The sequence below is a fragment of the Dendropsophus ebraccatus genome, chromosome 14 (assembly GCF_027789765.1).
Source record: "Dendropsophus ebraccatus isolate aDenEbr1 chromosome 14, aDenEbr1.pat, whole genome shotgun sequence".
Lineage (NCBI taxonomy): Eukaryota > Metazoa > Chordata > Amphibia > Anura > Hylidae > Dendropsophus > Dendropsophus ebraccatus.
Genome location: NC_091467.1, coordinates 17,883,052 through 17,903,633, shown reverse-complemented (window position 1 = coordinate 17,903,633; position 20,582 = coordinate 17,883,052). Strand labels below are relative to the sequence as shown.

The 20,582-nt window shown below is 45.8% G+C and overlaps 1 protein-coding gene across 1 annotated transcript in view; it reads right to left on the bottom strand.

Annotated features, from left to right (window-relative positions):
* Positions 1-16,528, bottom strand: part of STAT3 (signal transducer and activator of transcription 3) — a 66,542-nt gene extending 50,014 nt beyond the window's left edge. The window contains exon 1 of the mRNA XM_069953130.1: positions 16,422-16,528. The gene's annotated coding sequence lies outside the window, so the exon portion shown is untranslated. The remainder of the gene's footprint in view (positions 1-16,421) is intronic.
* Between the last annotated feature and the right edge of the window lie 4,054 nt (positions 16,529-20,582).

Here is a 20,582-nt window from a genome sequence, read left to right as displayed (position 1 = left end):
CTTAATGACCAGGCTAATTTTTTAAAATCTGACCTGTCTCACTTTATGCGCTTATAGCTCAGTGATGCTTTAACGTATGCTAGCGATTCTGAAATTGTTTTTTCATCACATATGGCACTTTATGTTAGTGGCAAAATTTGGTCACTACTTAGTTTTTTTTTTGTGAAAAACATCAAAATATCAGGAAAAATTTGAAAAATTAGCATTTTATGAACTTTGAAATTCTCTGCTTCTTAAAAAAGGAAGTCATAGCACATAAATTAGTTACTAAATCACATTATCAATATGTCTTCTTTATTCTGGCATAATTTGGTAAACATATTTTACGTTTTTAGGGTGTTACGGGGCTTAGAAATGTATCAGCAAATTATCAAATTTTCATGAAATTTCCAAAATGGATTTTTTTTAGAAACCAGTTCTTTTTTTTAAATGGATTTAGGAGGCTTGTATACTGGAAACCCCCATAAGTGACCTCATTTTGGAAACTAGACACCTTAAAGAATTAATCTAGGGGTATAATGAGCATTTTAACCCTACAGGGGCTGGAGGAAAGTGTTCACCATTAGGCCGTAAAAAAATTGAAAATTTAAATTTTCCAATAATATATACGTTTAGATTAAAGTTTCTCATTTTCAAAAGGAACATGAGAAAAAAAGCACCCCAAAATTTGTAACGCAGGTTCTCCTGAGTACAACAGTACCCCATATGTGGGGGTAAACTACTGTATGGGCACACAGCGGGGATCAGAAGGAAGGGAGCGCCAATTAGCTTTTTTAATGCAGATTTTGCTGAAGAAGTTTCTGAGCGCCAGGTGCGTTTGCAGTGCCCCTGTAGTGTCCGCAGAGAGAAAAACCGCCATAAGTCACCCCATTTTGGAAAGTAAACCCCTCAAAGAATTCATTTTGTGGTGTGGTGAGCATTTTGACCCCACAGGTATTAGAGGAAAGTATTCAAAATTAGACAGTTAAAATGAAAAACCAGGGATGGAAATTAATAAATGATCAAAGCCCCATGCTCTCCGCCACCGGAGGTAGCGTTACAGATTTTTGGGTACTTTTTTTCTACTGTTCCTCGTGAAACTGAGAAATTTCAAACTAAACTAACATATTATTGGAAGAATTCAGGTTTTTCATTTTAACTGTCTACATGAAACTGGGAGAGGAAAGCTATCGGCGGCGCCGGTAATTCCCGAAACCGGAGATCACCGCTATAACGGTATTAGCGGTGATCTCCGGTATAGGGGGACAAGGGGAGGGGGCCGAGGGACACACTTGTTATGGCGGTGGGGGGAGGCAACGTGCTGCAGCCTCCCCCCGCCGCCCGATCTCCCCATAGACGCTGCGGTCGCATTGACCGCGGCGTTTATAGGGTTAACTGCCCGGGGGGAGCGCGGCTCCCCTCCGGGCAGAGGCAGCAGGAGGATGCTGTGTGACATAGCATCCTCCTGCTGCCCGATCTTCTATAGGGACAGCGGGGGGAGGCAGGGAAGCCATGACGTTCCTGGAACGTCATGTTGCGGGAACTACCTGTTTTACATGACGTTCCAGGAACGTCATTTTGCGGCAAGGGGTTAATACCTTTTTTTTTTAGTTTGTCTTAGAAGCCCCCCTGGGGTTAGGGTTATTCTCCCTGGGGTTAGGGTTATTCCCCCTGGGGGACTTCTAGTATAAGCACACTGATCTCTCATTGAGATCTATGCAGTATAGATATACTGCATAAATCAATGAGATAGGCACTGGATGGCCGTAAGCAATCGAGTGCCGAGCTGGGATTAGCACCATTACGGAGCAAACCCCGGCCGGTGCCGGATGTGTGGATCGCTCCTCCGGGACAACGTCCCGGTGGGGGCGATCCACCCCACTAGACACCAGGGTTGGCTGACAGCAAGCAATCAGATGCAGCTGTCAACTTTGACAGCTGCATCTGATTACTTGGTTAACAGACACGGTGATCAGACCGTGCCCGCTAATAGCCGTGGTCCCGGGCTACATGCGGCACCCGGGACCGCGGCCCCGCTCTGAACACCCGTAGATGATCCTGGACGTACCTGTGCGCCCAGGGTCGCCTAGGGGTTAAGAATAAGGGCTCCTGGTCCTTCTGACATGTCTGTGGTTTCCAGGGATAATCAGGAAAGTGAAAACAACTAAAAGAGCCGGTTTATGTACTTTTCCAGTTTTCAAGTGCTATTGCTGAGGGAAGTCTATGCTTGGACCACAATGATGTGTGATGGTACATGTGGTCATGCACCAAATGTCACCATGCAACAAATGTCTAAAATGTAAATCCCCCATCCCTCCACTTTTTCTGTGCAGCGCCCCTAGTGATCTATGTGGTTTTCAACTGAGAGATGGAAGACTGATATCTAAGCAAAATAAGCCATGTGCTAAACTGGCTAAAAATAAAGTTACAGAGAAATGAACTTGTAAAGCCAAAACGATTTTCAACAAAACAAAAATATTTTGTAGATAAAAAAAGAAAAGTTGTGTTATAGGAGGATGAGAATTTTTTTTACTACGTAAAGTCACAATCTGAATATGAGAAGGGAAAGCATTTCTTGGTAATAACACAACTTTTTATTTTCATACCAGTCTTACACAAAGAATCTGAACGTTACCATCAGCTACAATAGAAATGCAAGACATTTGTGTATGTATGTATGTATATGTGTATGTATATATACACACATGTGTATGTATGTACACATGTGTATGTATATATACACACACATATATATACACCCCCCCCCCCCCAGCAAAATCCCCCATCAGAATGTCACCTCTCAGAGCGGTGATCTTTGTGGCGTAGAAGTTACATTTTCTGCAAGGTAGCAAAAAAAAAATCCCTGAGCCTCCTACACAAGGCTACAGTATACAGATCTATAGAATGCCATTGCTAGATATCGGTCATAAAAGGAGAGACAGAGAATGGCAAAACTAACAGATGTTTGTTCTTACTACTAGTGTAGCAAACATTACAGCCTTCCTCCTTTGCTTCTGTCCTATAAGTCTGCAAAGTCCTTCACTTATAACAGCAACAGTTTGTGCTCCAGAGCTGTTCTTCTAACAATAGGACAATAGGCTGCTGCCATAGACAGACAGTTTTGATGCCAATTTGTATTAATAGGTCAGAAACCAACAATTTATTACAATGCAAAGTGTAATACAGACTGGATCCTTGTCAGTGAACCCATTTATTTACCCGGTGGTTATTGACCATTTAAAGTGACTCCGTACCCACAATCTGAACCCCCCAAACCGCTTGTACCCTGACCCCCCCCCAAACGACTTGTGTAATAGGGCCCTAATACGTCAAACGCTGAGTCCTTTTACACAGAGATTATCTGACAGATTATTGAAGCCAAAGCCAGAAATGGATCTGAAAAGAGGAGAAATCCCAGTCTCTCATTTTTTACCCGTTCCCTGTTTATAGTCTGTTCCTGGCTTTGGCTTCAAAAATCTGTCAGATATTTTCTCTGTGTGAAAGGACCCTAACACAGCTCCAAAGGGGAATAATTGTAGGGGCATCTGTGACCCAGGTTGTAGAGTCAAGGTCTGTCTACAGCAGGGGTCCTCAACTGGTGGACTGCGGAGGACAGCTGTCCGGACCCCTGCTGCAGCTCAGTATACCTGTGTACTGAGCTGTGCTGCTCCCCTCTGCACAGTAACTATGAGCGCTCGTAACAAGCGCTTATAGTTACCGTGCAGGAGCAGCACTGACAGAGAGGGAGCAGTTAGTCACTCTTGTGGCCGCAGCGGTCACAAGAGGTCGCTCTGTCCTGTCTCTGGTGCCAGCGCTCGAGTAATGTCACTAGAGCGCCGGCACCAGGACATGGGGAGAACGGCCTCTTGTGACCACTGCAGTGCGGTCACAAGAGTATAGAGAAGAAGAGACGCCGGGACCCAGGTGAGTATAAGTGTTTGTTTTTTTATATACTATATGGGAGGGGGAACAAAGTGGGACTACATACCACTGGGGGAGTGCAACACATTTACTACTAATGTTCCGCTCGGACCTTCACCTGACAATAGACCCCAGTAAGTGGGCCTTCACTAAAAGTTGTTGAGTACCCCTGCTCTACAGCTTCCCTATTACATGGGTACACAAGACCTGCAAAACATTTTGAAAACGCAAGTAACTGTGGTCGAAAATCAAAGCTTGATGTAAGGGACAAAAACAAAACAAAACAAATAATGGGTTCTCAAAGTACTGCAGAGGGACTTCGCATGGGAGGGGGGGGGGGCAGCGAAGTCTGCCTAATGAGACTTCACTGCTGACTCTCATAGTGGGAAAAAGTGAAGATTTTATATGAGCTCCCACATTCTAGTTGCATGGCATTTGGAACGCTCCAATATCAGGACACAGCAAAAAAAAAAAAAAAAAAAAACGCACAACAACGTCCTGGTACACAACAACAGCATCTTACCTGCTACGAGAGGGTGAGGACCACCGATAAAGCAATACATTTTTTATTTAAAGGGATTGTCCAGCGAAAATCTTTTTCTTTCAAATCAACTAATATCAGAAAGTTATATAGATTTGTAATTTACTTCTATTAAAAAAATCTCAAGTCTTCCCATACTTATTAGCTGCTTTATGTCCTGCAGGAAACGTTTTATTTTCAGTCTGACACAGTGCTCTCTGCTGACATCTCTGGCCGAGATAGGAACTCTTTCCCGGTTTTCTATGAATCCCCATAGAAAACCTCTCCTGCTTTGGACAGTACCTCTCCTGCTTTGGACAGTTCCTGTCCCGGCCAGAGATGTCAGCAGAGAGCACTGTGTCAGACTGAAAGTAAAAACAACATTTCCTGGAGCACATACAGCTGCTGATAAGTATGGGAAGACTTTTTAATAGAAGTAAAGTACAAATCTATATAACTTTCTGACACCAGTTGAGTTTAAAGAAAAACATTTTTGCTGGACAACCCCTTTAAGGGACAGAAGAGCAGAAATACATAGGTTTCTGAAAAGGTTACTAATCCACCCTTAGGTACATCACAGCAATACACAGAGTATGTACGTATGTATCAGCACATTCATTTTTCAAGATGACCGTGCCTTCAGCGACCGCGCAACTTTCTGCCCAAGTGACGGAGAAAGGAAGGAAAAAGGAAACCAGTGGAGTTTCCGTCCGATGGCAATAACTTCTCAACAAAAGTTATACCAAACAGAACACAGGGCGACGGAACATTGGTTTCTATTCCCAGAGAAAGTTCATGAACTGTTAAGGAGTTACCAAGAATCATATGCACAGAAAAACAGGACATTTATTCTCAAAGAGATCATGTACACCAATGCAGCGCAGCTCCGAATAACCTTCCAGAGGCCCCATACACAACCCACACCTTAGTAAATCCGGCAGAACCTGCACCTGCCGCACAGCAGGCTCAAAAATCTACCGCTACTCTGGAGCAGGTGTATATTTTTGCCATTATTTATTCCTCTTTCCAGGCATAAAGCATGATAAATCAGGTGCAGGAGGAGGCCGCCATGCTGTATCCGGTGACATACAAGTCTGTTGCCTACTATTTTACATACTGGCTGTGTTTTTGGCCTAGTGTTACTATGGCGGATACACTATTGCCTTTTTATATGGGCCAATTAGCCTGGGTACAAGTGACAGTGATCAGGTCAGGACCAGGCAAACACTCAATCCTCGGCTGATCAGGTTTTTAGAACATGCTAAAAAAAAAACTTGTTGTCATCGGCTGCACAACTTCCTGTGGAAACAGACTTAGGTGTGGCCAATAATAATAATGGGAAACACGGACAGCAACGACATGTATATTTTGGGGTCAGGGATATGTATATATCTGTGCTGTCAGTTTTCAGATCGCAAGTGTATACTTACCATCTATGCTGCTTGTGATCTGGATGCTCTCCTGTCCTCCATGGTCAGCTGTATCTTCAGGCCCCGCCTCCTCCAGAATGACTGACAGCAGGAGGAGGTGGGGCCGGATGCTGGATTACAAGCAGCGTGGATGGCAAGTATATATACTGTCCCCTATCCTCAGGTTGTGTGTGGCATTACAACTGTGCTCCATGCACTTTAATGGAACAGAGCTGCAATACTAAACACAACTAAGCATTGAAGAAAGGAGTTTTTTTTTTATTTTTAATCCTTAATAACACCTTTAAACCACAAATGCAAATACTAAAACCCAGTATAGACGTGCCTGCTTTAAAGCGACTGCCCACCCCCTGGCCTACCAGATGCCGGCCTTGTCCTGGCTCTATATTGCTTTGCTGTCTACTGCTGAGTATAAGCAGATCCACCACAAGCACAACAGGAAGGAAATACACTGCAATGTAGAATAAGAGTAACTAAACCAAGAGTAAGAATGAGAGGATTATTAACTGAGGATTGTTATTCTAAATTCCTTTAGATACAAAAGCATAAAACCTACGAAGTATCGGCGTGTCTAACCACCACAATAAAAAACACACAAGGCAGATGTCAGATAGCGGCGATGTGGTAAATCCCCAGTGATGTCATCACAAAACTCCACTGTAAACAAATAGGCCCCCGCTGACTAATAGTAGGCCACGTGTGGTACGCGTCTGTAGGCATAAATGGGCCTGTTACATCACAAGAACCCACACCGGCATTCTCTGTGCAATTACGCAGTGCAACACTCTATTGCTTCCCTAGAAGAGTCCAGTCCTGAATCTGGAATTTTGTATTAAAGTGTCACTGTCGTAATTTTTTTTTATTTTTTTTTGCAAAAATCAATAGTCCAAGCGATTTTAAGAAACTTTGTAATTGGGTTTATTAGGCAACTATGCCATTATCTGCATTTAAAAAGCCTTTCCCCAGGACCCCCTCCCCTCCTCTCTCATTCACTGCTCATTATTAGGAAATCTCGCCTCTTTTACATCAGTCGGGCCCTGTGTAACCTATGGAGAGGGGAGGGGGAAGGTTAGTTGCCAGCAGAGAACAAAGGATTACACAGTGGGAGCTGTGTGAAAGCCGGTATTCAGAGGTCAGTGCTGACTTCAGAGAAGAGAGCCCAGTGATGTAGCTGTAAATTAACTCATTGTTGTCCTGTTTTGGTGTCTCATCTCCCTCCACCCCTCCCCTCTCCTTAGAAAACCATGAAGACGGGGGGAGAGCTTCAAACTGCTTTTTCATGAGAAAAATGCATTTTTCGGCTAATAAACCCAATTACAAAGTTTCTTAAAATCTCCTGTACTATTGATTTCTGCAAAAAAAAAATAAAATAAAAAATGTAATCGACAGTGACACTAAGTCTTACTTGGAGGCACAGACATACTTATGATTCATTCCCAGTGCGTAATAGTATTAAAGCCCAGTGACTCAATAGTTGGCATTGCTATCATACATTACCGATGCTGGGGGTCATCACCTTAGCATGCATAAGCTGAATATTCCCCCAGTCTTTGCATCGCTGTAACTATGCTTCCATTCAGCCAAAGACAGGAACACACTATAAACAGAGAGAAGTTTGTAAAGGACAGATTGAAATTCTCTTCTTTTCAAATCCATTCCTGGCTTTGGCTTCAAAAATCTGTCAGATAAATCTCTCTGTGTAAAGGCACCCTAAGGTTCGGATTTGAATGATAATCGTTTAGTGTAATAGCAGAAAACGATTAAACGACCAACGCAAATTTGGACCTATTTTTATCGTTGATCGTTTGCAAATCATTCGCATGGAATAAGACGTCGTTCGGAGTAGCGACGCGTGCAATAGCAACGACAAGACGACCGCAAAAACGGTCATAAGTATCGATCACCGTTACGTGTAACTGAGTGAACGATTTCGGGTTTGAGATCGTTTTATCATTAATCCGACGAAAAATCGCTTCGTGTAATAGTACCTAAGTATCTCATTTCTGGCAATAGAGAGTCACCAGACTTGTGCAAGCTACTTTCCCTGCATAGTCAGAAACAATCATGTCCTCCTCGGGTTTCTTTCCATCATAAAAACATAAGTTAGGAAACAGGAGGCATTCTGGGCCAGCACAAAGGTTATTCTTAGTATTCTGGAAAATGCTAAAACCTTTTATTAGATATTCGGTATCCGTCCTGGTCCTGCCATGGGCACATGGTAGCTGAGAGCTACGCCCACATTAAAGTCTTCTAGTCATATAGAAATCTGGGCGAATCTGATTCGTTTTGCTTCGTGCAAAACTGATCTGCGCTCATCTCCCTCAGGCTGCCGGCTCTGAGGATACCATCCGGGGAAAAGCTGGAATACATGAATACAGCTATGGCTGTGTCTATGTTTTCCAGGCAGTATCCTCCCTCTACATGGAGCCAGCAGCCTGAGGAAGATGAGCGCAGATCAGTTTTAATTTGCACAAAGCAAAACAAATCTATTTCGCTCATCTCCGATTTTGACACATCAGAGACAAAACGTATCAGAAGTTTTGATAGGTCCGAGTCTGGGTGTAACTAGGGGGAAAAAAAGTTCATCGGCCCCCTGTACTCATTTGAGCTGAGGGTCCCCATGTATACAATCTCATTTATGGAATCCCCCTTTAAAGGCCGTATTACACTGCGCGATGAGGGGGAAGCGGGCGCCGATCTGTCAGCTCCTGGCTCGCTTCCTTCTTGTTCCCCGCTCACTGCCTGCATAGACAGCAAGCAGGGAGCAGCAGGAGGGAGCGATGATCAGCGGTCTGCTGCTGCAACTTCCATTACACAAAGCGATGAGCAGCAGGAGGGAGCGATGAGCAGCAGGAGGGAGCGATGAGCAGCAGGAGGGAGCGATGAGCAGCAGGAGGGAGCGATGAGCAGCGGTCTGCTGCTGCAACTTCCATTACACAAAGCGATGAGCAGCAGGAGGGAGCGATGAGCAGCAGGAGGGAGCGATGAGCAGCAGGAGGGAGCGATGAGCAGCAGGAGGGAGCGATGAGCAGCAGGAGGGAGCGATGAGCAGCGGTCTGCTGCTGCAACTTCCATTACACAAAGCGATGAGCAGCAGGAGGGAGCGATGAGCAGCAGGAGGGAGCGATGAGCAGCAGGAGGGAGCGATGAGCAGCAGGAGGGAGCGATGAGCAGCAGGCCGTTGCTGATATGATCGTGGTCTTTCAATGTTAAAACAGCACAATCAGCCAACATCGCGCAGTCGGATGATCGTGGTCTCTTAAAATGTTGTATTACACCAAACAATTATCTGCCTGAGCAGTCGTAATCTGTCAAGCATGGCCGCTGATTGTTTCTGTGTAATAGTATATGAAGGTCTTTCAATATAAATCCCTTTAAATATTCGTATATAAATCCCTTTCAGTAAAACCCTGGATGTATAATGTGGTGCTACAGTTAAAGGGGTTATCCAGCGCTACAAAAACATGGCCACTTTCCCCTACTGTTGTCTCCAGTTTGGGTGGGGTTTTGAAACTCAGTTCCATTGAAGTAAATGGAGCTTAATTGCAAACTGCACGTGAACTGGAGACAACAGTAGGGGGGAAAGTGGCCATGTTTTTGTAGCGCTGGATAACCTCTTTAAAGGAGAACTCTGGGCTGGGGAGGGGGAGGATGAGAGAAGTAACACGCTCTTACCTCCCACACTCCAGAATGGATGACGGTATCCCGCGGCTCTGGTCCTGGACGCTTCTGGGTCTGAGTGGGGTCCAGGGACGTGACATGCTAGGCCTGCTCAGCCACTCAGTAACTGAGGCAGGACCTTGCTACAGCCGCTGACTGGCTAAGGGAGTCACCTCCCTGGTGCCCACTCAGACCCAGAAGAGGCGGGGACCGCGGATCAGAGCTGCGGGATACAGACATAAGCTCTGGAGTGGGGGGAGATGAGAGCATGTTACTTCTATCATCCTCCCCTCCTCAGCACTCTGCCAAAAATCACCGCAGCCCAGAGTTCTCCTTTAACTGTAGCACCAAAATACACAGCCAGGAATGAAAGGGATTTATATAACTCCCCAAAGACAGAAGGGTTAATCCTCTTTCCTAGGACAGCATGTGGAGGCAGGTAACGTGTAGCCATCCAGCCAGGACTGACAGCACCAGACTCCTGTCCTGCTAATAAATAACAAAAACTTACAGTTCTGACATTACATGATAAAGAGCTTTCCTATGTAAAAGTGCAGACCATAAACATAGCAGGCGCCACACAGACGCCATGATGAAAAGGATGAGGTCACTACCTGTCATATGAGTATACAATGACTACAGCTGTCAGATCATTGTCAGACCCCATTACAACAGGCCACCTGAAAACACTGGGATCCAATCACAATTACAATCACTCCCTTAAAGAAGCACTCCGAATTTTTTTTTATCTGTCCCCCTGATGCGAACTGGCACGTATACTCACCATCCATGAGCGGTGTCCCGAGGCGCGGCATAGTTCTGGTCCTGCTGTGCCGTTCAAATCCTGCGCGCGTTCATGTCACCGCTCTTCTGTCTCTTTGTCGATTGAAGGACGGAAGTCACGCTCTTACATAGAGAATGCATTGGAGAACTTGACTTCCGGTCTTTAATCGACATGGAGACAGAAGAGGGGTCAGAAGAGTGTTGACGTGAACAAGCGGCGGTAAAGATAAAAAAAAACAACTTTTTTCGGAGTGCTTCTTTAAATGACTTTGTACCCACAATCTGACCCCCCTAAACCACTTGTACCTTTGGATGGCTGCTTTTAATTCAAGATCTGTCCTGGGGTCCGTTTGGCAGGTGATGCAGTTATTGTCCTAAGAAAGCAACTTTTAGGGTACAAACACACACGGCTTATACGCTGCGTATTTACTGCTGCGATACACAGCAGATACGCAGCAGATACGCAGCAGATTAGATCTAAATAACTCAACACAGTATCAAATCTGCTGCATATCTGCTGTGTGTGTTTGTACCCTTAAACTTGTAGCCCTGTGCCCAACGGCCGGGGCTTGGAGAATCTGTGCCATAACTTTGCACAACCCCCTCCGTCCCTCTTCCGCACCCACTTCATCATTAGGAATGCCACTAGAACATTTTCTCCTGTCTGAACAATGCACAGGTGCTTACAGATCCAGCCCATGTGCCGTGCTGACACAGGTGAGGAATAGGAGACAATCTGCCTGCATTCCTAATAATGAGGAAGGACAGAGAGGTTGTGCCAGCCTAATACATACTCAATCTAGGCCATGGCAGTTTGGCACAGGGCTGCCTGATTAAAAGTTGTTTTTTAGGACAATAACTGCATCACCTGCTGAAGGACCCCAGGACAGATCTTGGATTAAAAGCAGCTATCCAAAGGTACAAGCGGTTTGGGGGGGACAGATTGTGGGTACAGAGTCGCGTTAATACACCTGTTGCAACCAGATTCTATTATTGTGGTAATAATAGACCGCTATGGGTGTACTTTTAAAGGGGGGACTCCAGCTGCTGTATGCCCTGCAGGAAGTGGTGTATTCTTTTCAGTCTGACACAGTGCTCTCTGCTGCCACCTCTGTTGGTAGGAGAGGTTTTCTATGGGGATCCGCTACTGCTCTGGACAGTTCCTTACATGGACAGAGGTGGCAGCAGAGAGCACTGTGTCAGACTGGAGTGAATACACCACTTCCTGCAGGACATACAGCAGCTGATAAGTACTGGAAGACTTGAGATTTTTTTAATAGTAGGAAATTACAAATCTATATAACTTTCTGACACCAGCTGATTTTAAGAAAGATTCAAGCAAAACCCTCCTAGGGTGCAGAGTTTAAATTCACAGCACGACAATACATGTTGTGGCTCCGCAGTGGATTTGTTTCAGGTTTTCCCTATTGACTTCAAAGGAGAAGTGGAAATGTATTGCTGTGAATTTTTCTGAGCAGTCTCAAAAAAATCTGAAATTCCGAATAGTAAAGCCATTCCTCTTTTCAGACTTCATACGCAACAGCAGAACTCCAACAAACCTGTACTAAAACCTGTGTGACTTGGTCATGCACAGCGTATTTCTCTGTAGAAACATCAGGAATTCTTCACCAGTTGGGAATTCTGCAGCGTCTCTGTCTTGTGTGAACATATCCTTATGGGGTATTTCCAACTCAAGCAGTAAGACGGGATTAGTGACAGGAACAGTCCAGAGCAGAAGATGTTTTCTATGGAGATTTGCTGCTGCTCTGGACGGTTCCTGACACGGACAGAGGTGGCAGCAGAACACACCACTTCCTGCAGGGCATACAGCAGCTGATAAGTACTGGAAGACTTGAGATTTTTAAAACAGAAAAAAAATTACAAATATGTATAACTTTCTGACATTAGCTGATTTGAAATCAATTTAAAAAAATTCAATAAAAAAAAAAAAAACTCTAAATAAGCTTAGTCAAACAAAAAAGTGCATAAAAAAACACTCCAAAGTGCAACAAAAGCAAACGCTTGGATATTTGTCTTTTTTTTTGCAAGACAAGCATATTTTTGACCCTGTGGGTTGATAGCTATCCCGCTGCTTTACATCCTTAATAAAATCTAACACAATGGTGGTAAAGCCAGCGCATGCGTCTGCCGTGCTCCATACATTCTCCTCCCCATTGAAGCCAATAACCTTCTGGACGTAAACATCTATCTGCGGGTAAAGCTGGGCGCTCACACACACACATATGAAAAGATACAAACGTATACCTTGACTTACATTATAAACAACCCATATTGTAATGTATGTTTTATAGCTGGACACTGCTCTATTCTATACAGCAAAAAAAAAAAAAAACATAACGAAAACTGATAAAAGTGTGAACCCGGCCTTATCCATGACTGATCTGAGACAGGATGAACATTTACCACGCACTTAACACAGATAGATATATACCTATATACTCACAGCGACAGCTACTATCACAATGTGAAACGCATGGAGAGCTTCCTACTAACAATGACACAGGATCACCACGACCTGATATTCCCAAACCGTCTAGACCATTAGTACGGATCAATACGTGATGGCATCCTTGCACATGTGCCAGCGACATATAGATTACTCTGCTACTGTATACTTATGTCATATTACACCAAGCTAGCACAATACACATCCTCGGCCTATTGCATGTTCTGTTCTTTCTCATCATTCCCACCCGGATTTTTCTTATCACGTTGACCAGGGATGAGAGGCAGATCAGGAGGGAAGGAGGAATGGGTCTGAGATAATTAAATTGGCAAACACAAGGGGCCAGAGCGGGAACATTGTGTCTGCCGAGAAGCGGGTCACTATGGAGGGTGTGCACCATCCTAATAAAAACACAAGATATATAGGGACAGCCATCACCAGCTCTTGCAAAACTACAACTCCCGACGTGCCCTGACAGCCGAAGGCTGTCAGGGCACGTCGGGAGTTGTAGTTTTGCAACAGCTGGATACCCGGAGGATGCACAGTTTACAGCCATAAACATGGTGGACTGTAACGTCACATACATCAAGGCTACAATGACATTGGCGTCTGCATAGGGCAACCCCTTCCCATATGCCTAGCAAGAACCCCGGAGAGTGTCTGCAAACAGTATCCAACAACTAGTAGCAATCGGCTCTATGTGATTTCCCACTAGAATTTCACATCTATATAATTGTATGTTGGTGCAACATTCCCATAGAAATATAACTATAGAAAAGGGCTCTGTTCACACTAGTCTCCACGGTGCCCGTTAACTGTATGCACCAACAAAGCTCCTGGCGTCTACAATAAACTTATCCATAGAACTCCATTGCCCAATGAAGGCAAAGAGTGTGACTATGTGCACTGACAAGTGGCTTCCGCCATAGGATACATCAAGCTGTCCCTCTGATAGATGCTGCGAACAGAACCTAAGACCGGGTTCACGCACTATTCTTATCAGAATTTTTAGCCAAAAATTTTAGTCCCGCTACAATCGCTAAATAAAGTGAGCTGCCTTGAGACGTCACATCTCAAGCCACAGCTCAGACCAGGAAGCGGCAGCCATACGGGAGATCGGAGCGTCGCGATCCGGGACCCGGGGAGGTAAGTGACCAGCGTCTTCTATATCCACCCCCTCCCCGGCCGTACAATAAAAATAACCCCAGACCGGAGTACCCCTTTAAGGGCCTTTTATATGGGCTGATTATTGTGCAAAAAAAAAAAAAACCTGTTAAATAGTTTGAATTTAAGTGATAATCTTCTGGTGTAAATGCGGCAATGATCAAACAATAAACAAAAAAAAAAAACTTTTGTACGTCGCTGATCACATCTTCTTGGATGACCTCAAAATCAATAATTGTTCTCCAAGTCTTTGGGCCCGTTCCCACTGAGCAAAATCGGCGTAATTCCTCTGCGGAGTGTCAAACGGCGTCTCTATGGGAGGTAGGCGGGAATTACGCCAATTTTACTTTGTGTGAACAGATCCTTTCAGATACTAATGCAATTACGCATATTCACAGTACGTATATATCGTTTAAAGAGAAAAAAAATCTTCGCTTGCCGTTCGCTAAATGAGCGCTTAAGCAATTGGACTGTACGTGTAAAAGGACCTTTAGACTTTTGTCAGCCGAACATGCCACTCACAGCGGCCGTTGGTATAAGTTTTATGCGGCCGTCTAGAACAACCACAGACAGATGACGTCAGTGGTGACGGGGGTCAGGCGTAACGGAGAGGGCTTTCACTGCAGCTTAGGCTGCATTCACACGTTCCGGGAAGTTGTCCGTGCTCACGGATCCGTGTGCACGGACAATTTTACAGTCCATTGCTTTCTATTGGGCTATTCAGATGTCCCGTGATTTCACAGATCCGTGATCCGTTAAAAAATAGGACATGTCATTACTCGGGACGGATGCACGGAAAGGATTCCCCATAGAAATCAATAAGATCCGTGTTTTTCATGGATGTACACGGATGTGATGTAATCAATGTAATTTAAAATGCTTTAACACAGATCCGTGTAAAAAACGGACACGGATGAAAAACGGACTGTTTTGCACGGATCACGGAGGTAGCTGCCAGACCACAATCACGGACCGGGAAAAACACTGAACGTGTGAATGCAGCCTAGTCATCCCCATAGAAATTACAGGACCACTTGCCTGTGCCGAACGTGGGAGGGAGGACGGCCGGCCGGTGGTAAATATAACTGACGGCCAGCGGTTAGTGAAGGTGTAAGGGGGACTTTGTGTATAGACGTAATATGGAAACATTCTAATTAAGTTCCGGCCTGACTGTGGGTCTGATGACCTGAACTGACAGCTGTCCTACGGGGTGATCAGAGGGGCGTCCTACGGGGTGATCAGGCAGGTGTCCTACGGGGTGATCAGGCAGGTGTCCTACGGGGTGATCAGGCAGGTGTCCTACGGGGTGATCAGGCAGGTGTCCTACGGGGTGATCAGGCAGGTGTCCTACGGGGTGATCAGGCAGGTGTCCTACGGGGTGATCAGGCAGGTGTCCTACGGGGTGATCAGGCAGGTGTCCTACGGGGTGATCAGGCAGGTGTCCTATAGGGTGATCAGGCAGGTGTCCTATAGGGTGATCAGGCAGGTGTCCTATAGGGTGATCAGACAGGTGTCCTATAGGGTGATCAGACAGGTGTCCTATAGGGTGATCAGGCAGGTGTCCTATAGGGAGATAAGACAGAAGATGTGCCAAACAAGGTGATCAGATCCACGATCAGGCTGATATGGACGCAAAAACGCAGCCGTACTGCACCGGTGTGACAGCAGCTGGAAGCCGAAATCCAGATCTGACGCTGTGATGTGACAAGGATAAACCCCATTGTCCTCTATGGGTCTCTCCCTCAGGTGTTTCATCCATCACAAACAGAAGTCACTTTCCTTTCTTTTCCGGACTAAAATCCATGGAAGTCCAGCAAACTCCACAGGCACTGGAGGCGGATGGTCACGTGACTTTATGAAAGTTTCAGCACCGATCTGGCTTCAAATGCGACCAGTGTGAACAGAGCCCTATGCACAAGAGCGTATTACATGTATCCATAACACAGACCCAACCGGTGACGGCCGTCATCACAAACACGGCCAGGACGGGACCCAAATGCCATGTAATACGCCTTAGGCTTGTTTACACTGTAACTTAAAGGGACCGAAAAAGATGCGCAGACCTCGATGAGCGTTTTACGATGACGATCTGGAGCACAACATGCCGAAAAGCGACATACTTGAAAAATCCCATTGACGGCAATGGTAGATGGATTTTCATGCAGAATTTTATTTGTGTGGCGCAGATTTTAGCTGTGTGAACGCGCCCCTATGGATTACACGTCTGATGGGTTATGGGACAGACCCCAGTGACTTATAATGGGGTGAGGCAGATATATAATATACACACACAGTATATAGGTGACTCTCCTAGTGTTACAGTCCTGACTGCTGTGCCTCCATGCTGGGAGCCCTGCTTCCTCACACTTCCTTCCCCTCTCCTACGTGTCCACTAACACAGCGCCCCCCACAGGCCGGCCGTGCACCCGCCCCACGTGTCTGCAGCCCCCACTATAAGGGACACTCCATAGGAATAATAAGAAAGCGTCGCTCTCACCTATCTCCGCCTCTCACAACTTCTTCTCCTAGTTCTTCACTCTGACGCAGCTCCCACAGTCTCTAGCACCGCTGCCGGAAACCGTCTGACCCACCTCACCGAAGACCCGCCCACAGCTGCCAATCACTGCCCGAGCTTCGTCCCCCTCCCGCCCAGTTTCTGCCTCAGTCCAGCTTCCGCCAATCAGCGTCCTGCAATCATCGAGGGTCACTCAGTCAGCGAAGATTACTCATCACCTTTCCGCCAATCAAATCCATCGCCTCTAATATAAATTATGCATGATTAGCATCTCAGGCACCGCCCCCATTTGAGCCTAAATGAAGTAATCACAATAAAACCACGCCCCTTTTGATTCATTATTTATGAGCGAGTGCCGGTCCCCGCCCACTTGTTGGTCTCGGGGGGCGTTCCTTGTGGTTTGGCTGTTACAGACACTGCGTCATCCTCCCTCCAGCCCTCAATCTGTGCTGACAGAATGTGCCCGGGGGCGGAGAGCCGCGGGACGGAACAGCCTTCTGGAAATCAGAAGAATTCCTGGCAGCGTGACGTCAGAGTTAGCTCACGTCATGCATTTATGTAAGGGAGGATGACGTCTGCTAATGCCTAAAGTTGTGGATTCCGAGGGGTCAGGCTGACGACAGATCATCGGCTTCCTTATAAGTTTTACAGGACGTTGTGTGGGAGAAGGGGGGACGTCAGCACAACACCTTAACCCTTGCAGGGCTTCAAGACTTCTGGAGTTTTTGCCGCCTTATATCTGAGTCTCACGACTTTTCACAAGGTCGTTTGAAGTTTTGCATGACTTCTACTTTTTTTTAGTCTTTATAACATCAGGGAAATACAGCACTGTGTCAGACTGGAAAGAATACAGCCATGAGGTTCTATCAGTGATGTCACACAGAGGTTCTATCAGTGATGTCACACAGAGGTTCTATCAGTGATGTCACATACAGAGGTTCTATCAGTGATGTCACACAGAGGTTCTATCAGTGATGTCACACAGAGGTTCTATCAGTGATGTCACATACAGAGGTTCTATCAGTGATGTCACATACAGAGGTTCTATCAGTGATGTCACACAGAGGTTCTATCAGTGATGTCACATACAGAGGTTCTATCAGTGATGTCACACACAGAGGTTCTATCAGTGATGTCACATACAGAGGTTCTATCAGTGATGTCACACAGAGGTTCTATCAGTGATGTCACACAGAGGTTCTATCAGTGATGTCACACAGAGGTTCTATCAGTGATGTCACATACAGAGGTTCTATCAGTGATGTCACACAGAGGTTCTATCAGTGATGTCACACAGAGGTTCTATCAGTGATGTCACACAGAGGTTCTATCAGTGATGTCACATACAGAGGTTCTATCAGTGATGTCACACAGAGGTTCTATCAGTGATGTCACACAAAGGTTCTATCAGTGATGTCACACAGGTTCTCGCAGTGATGTCACACACAGGTTATCGCAGTGATGTCACATACAGAGGTTCTCGCAGTGATGTCACAGAGGTTCTCACAGTGATGTCGCACACAGAGGTTCTATCAGTGATGTCACATACAGAGGTTCTATCAGTGATGTCACACAGAGGTTCTATCAGTGATGTCACACAGAGGTTCTATCAGTGATGTCACACAGAGGTTCTATCAGTGATGTCACATACAGAGGTTCTATCAGTGATGTCACACAGAGGTTCTATCAGTGATGTCACACAAAGGTTCTATCAGTGATGTCACACAGGTTCTCGCAGTGATGTCACACACAGGTTATCGCAGTAATGTCACATACAGAGGTTCTCGCAGTGATGTCACAGAGGTTCTCACAGTGATGTCGCACACAGAGGTTCTCGCAGTGATGTCACACACAGGTTCTCGCAGTGATGTCACACACAGAAGTTCTCAGTGATGTCACACAGAGGTTCTATCAGTGATGTCACACAGAGGTTCTATCAGTGATGTCACATACAGAGGTTCTATCAGTGATGTCACACAGAGGTTCTATCAGTGATGTCACACAAAGGTTCTATCTGATGTCACACAGAGGTTCTCGCAGTGATGTCACACACAGGTTATCGCAGTGATGTCACATACAGAGGTTCTCGCAGTGATGTCACAGAGGTTCTCACAGTGATGTCGCACACAGAGGTTCTCGCAGTGATGTCACACACAGGTTCTCGCAGTGATGTCTCACACAGAAGTTCTCAGTGATGTCACACAGAGGTTCTATCAGTGATGTCACACACAGAAGTTCTCAGTGATGTCACTCACAGGTACTCGCAGTGATGTCACACACAGAAGTTCTCTCAGTGATGTCGCACACAGAGGTTCTATCAGTGATGTCACACACAGGTTCTCGCAGTGATGTCACACACAGAAGTTCTCAGTGATGTCACACAGAGGTTCTATCAGTGATGTCACACACAGAAGTTCTCAGTGATGTCACACACAGGTTCTTGCAGTGATGTCACACACAGAGGTTCTCGCAGTGATGTTACACACAGGGGTTCTCGCAGTGATGTCACACAGAGTTTCTCGCAGTGATGTTACATACAGAGGTTCTCGCTGTGATGTCACACACAGGTTCTTGAAGGGATGTCACACACACAGGTTCTCGCAGTGATGTCACACACAGAGGTTCTCGCAGTGATGTCACACACAGGTTCTCGTAGTGATGTCACACAGAGGTTCCCGCAGTGATGTCACACAGAGGTTCTCGCAGTGATGTCACACAGAGGTTATCGCAGTGATGTCACATACAGAGGTTCTCGCAGTGATATCACACACAGGTTATCGCAGTGATGTCACAGACAGAGGTTCTATCAGTGATGTCACACACAGAGGTTCTCGCAATGATGTCACGCAGAGTTTCTCGCAGTGATGTCACACAGAGGTTCTCGCAGTGATGTCACATACAGAGGTTCTCGCAGTGATGTCACATACAGAGGTTCTCGCAGTGATATCACACACAGGTTATCGCAGTGATGTCACAGACAGAGGTTCTATCAGTGATGTCACACACAGAGGTTCTCGCAATGATGTCACACAGAGTTTCTCGCAGTGATGTCACATACAGAGGTTCTCGCAGTGATGTCACATACAGAGGTTCTCGCAGTGATGTTACACACAGGGGTTCTCTCAGTGATGTCACAGACAGAGGTTCTATCAGTGATGTCACACACAGAGGTTCTCGCAGTGATGTCACACAGAGGTTCTTGCAGTGATGTCACATACAGAGGTTCTCGCTGTGATGTCACACACAGGTTCTTGAAGGGATGTCACACACACAGGTTCTCGCAGTGATGTCACACAGAGGTTCTCGCAGTGATGTCACACACAGGTTCTCGCAGTGATGTCACACAGAGGCTCTCGCAGTGATGTCACACATAGGTATTTTCAGTGATGTCACACACAGAGGCTCTCGCAGTGATGTCACACAGAGGTTCTCGCAGTGATGTCACACAGAGGTTCTCGTGTGGTGTCCCACCACGGGTGTTTCGTGTTTCTCCTGTACACCTGTCGCAAAAGCCTCTTTTTCCAGGTTAAGTGGTGATGAAGTGCACTTTAAAGTTTTGCCACTAGATGTCAGTATTTTGTATATGCATGCTCTTATGTGTTGCACAGCTGAAGTTAGGAATGGGTTACTGTTTTGTATGTGCCATGTGCTTTTGCTAGCCTATAGGAGATTCTCTTTACTTCTCAGACTATCCCTTCTTCTTTTTCTTTTGCACACAGTCCTTTCCACCACTCACAGGGTAGATAGCACATCCCCTGTAGGAAGTTACTTGGTGGGAGGAGGTGTAGCGTCAGATCGGACCCAGAATGTCGTGGGAGAAGGACACACAGAGCAGACGTCTCTGCTGTAGCCAAGCCAGGGCCTGGCTCTGCCAGGACCCTCGTCCGGGACAAGTCAGTTCAGTGCAGTCTAGTTAGTGATTTGGTCAGAGATATGTGTATGCACATGCAGTTAGAGGCAGCTTGTTCCACTACTACTTCTACTATATCTACTATGCAGTGATAAACACTACAGAGAGAGGAGAGTCTGGGACATTCCTAGCCCACGCCGTGAACCACTCTACAAAGTGCAGGGCAGTATCCTAATACAAAAGAGGAACTAGCCTGGATAGGACAAAGCTACCAGAAGGTCTACGTATCCTAT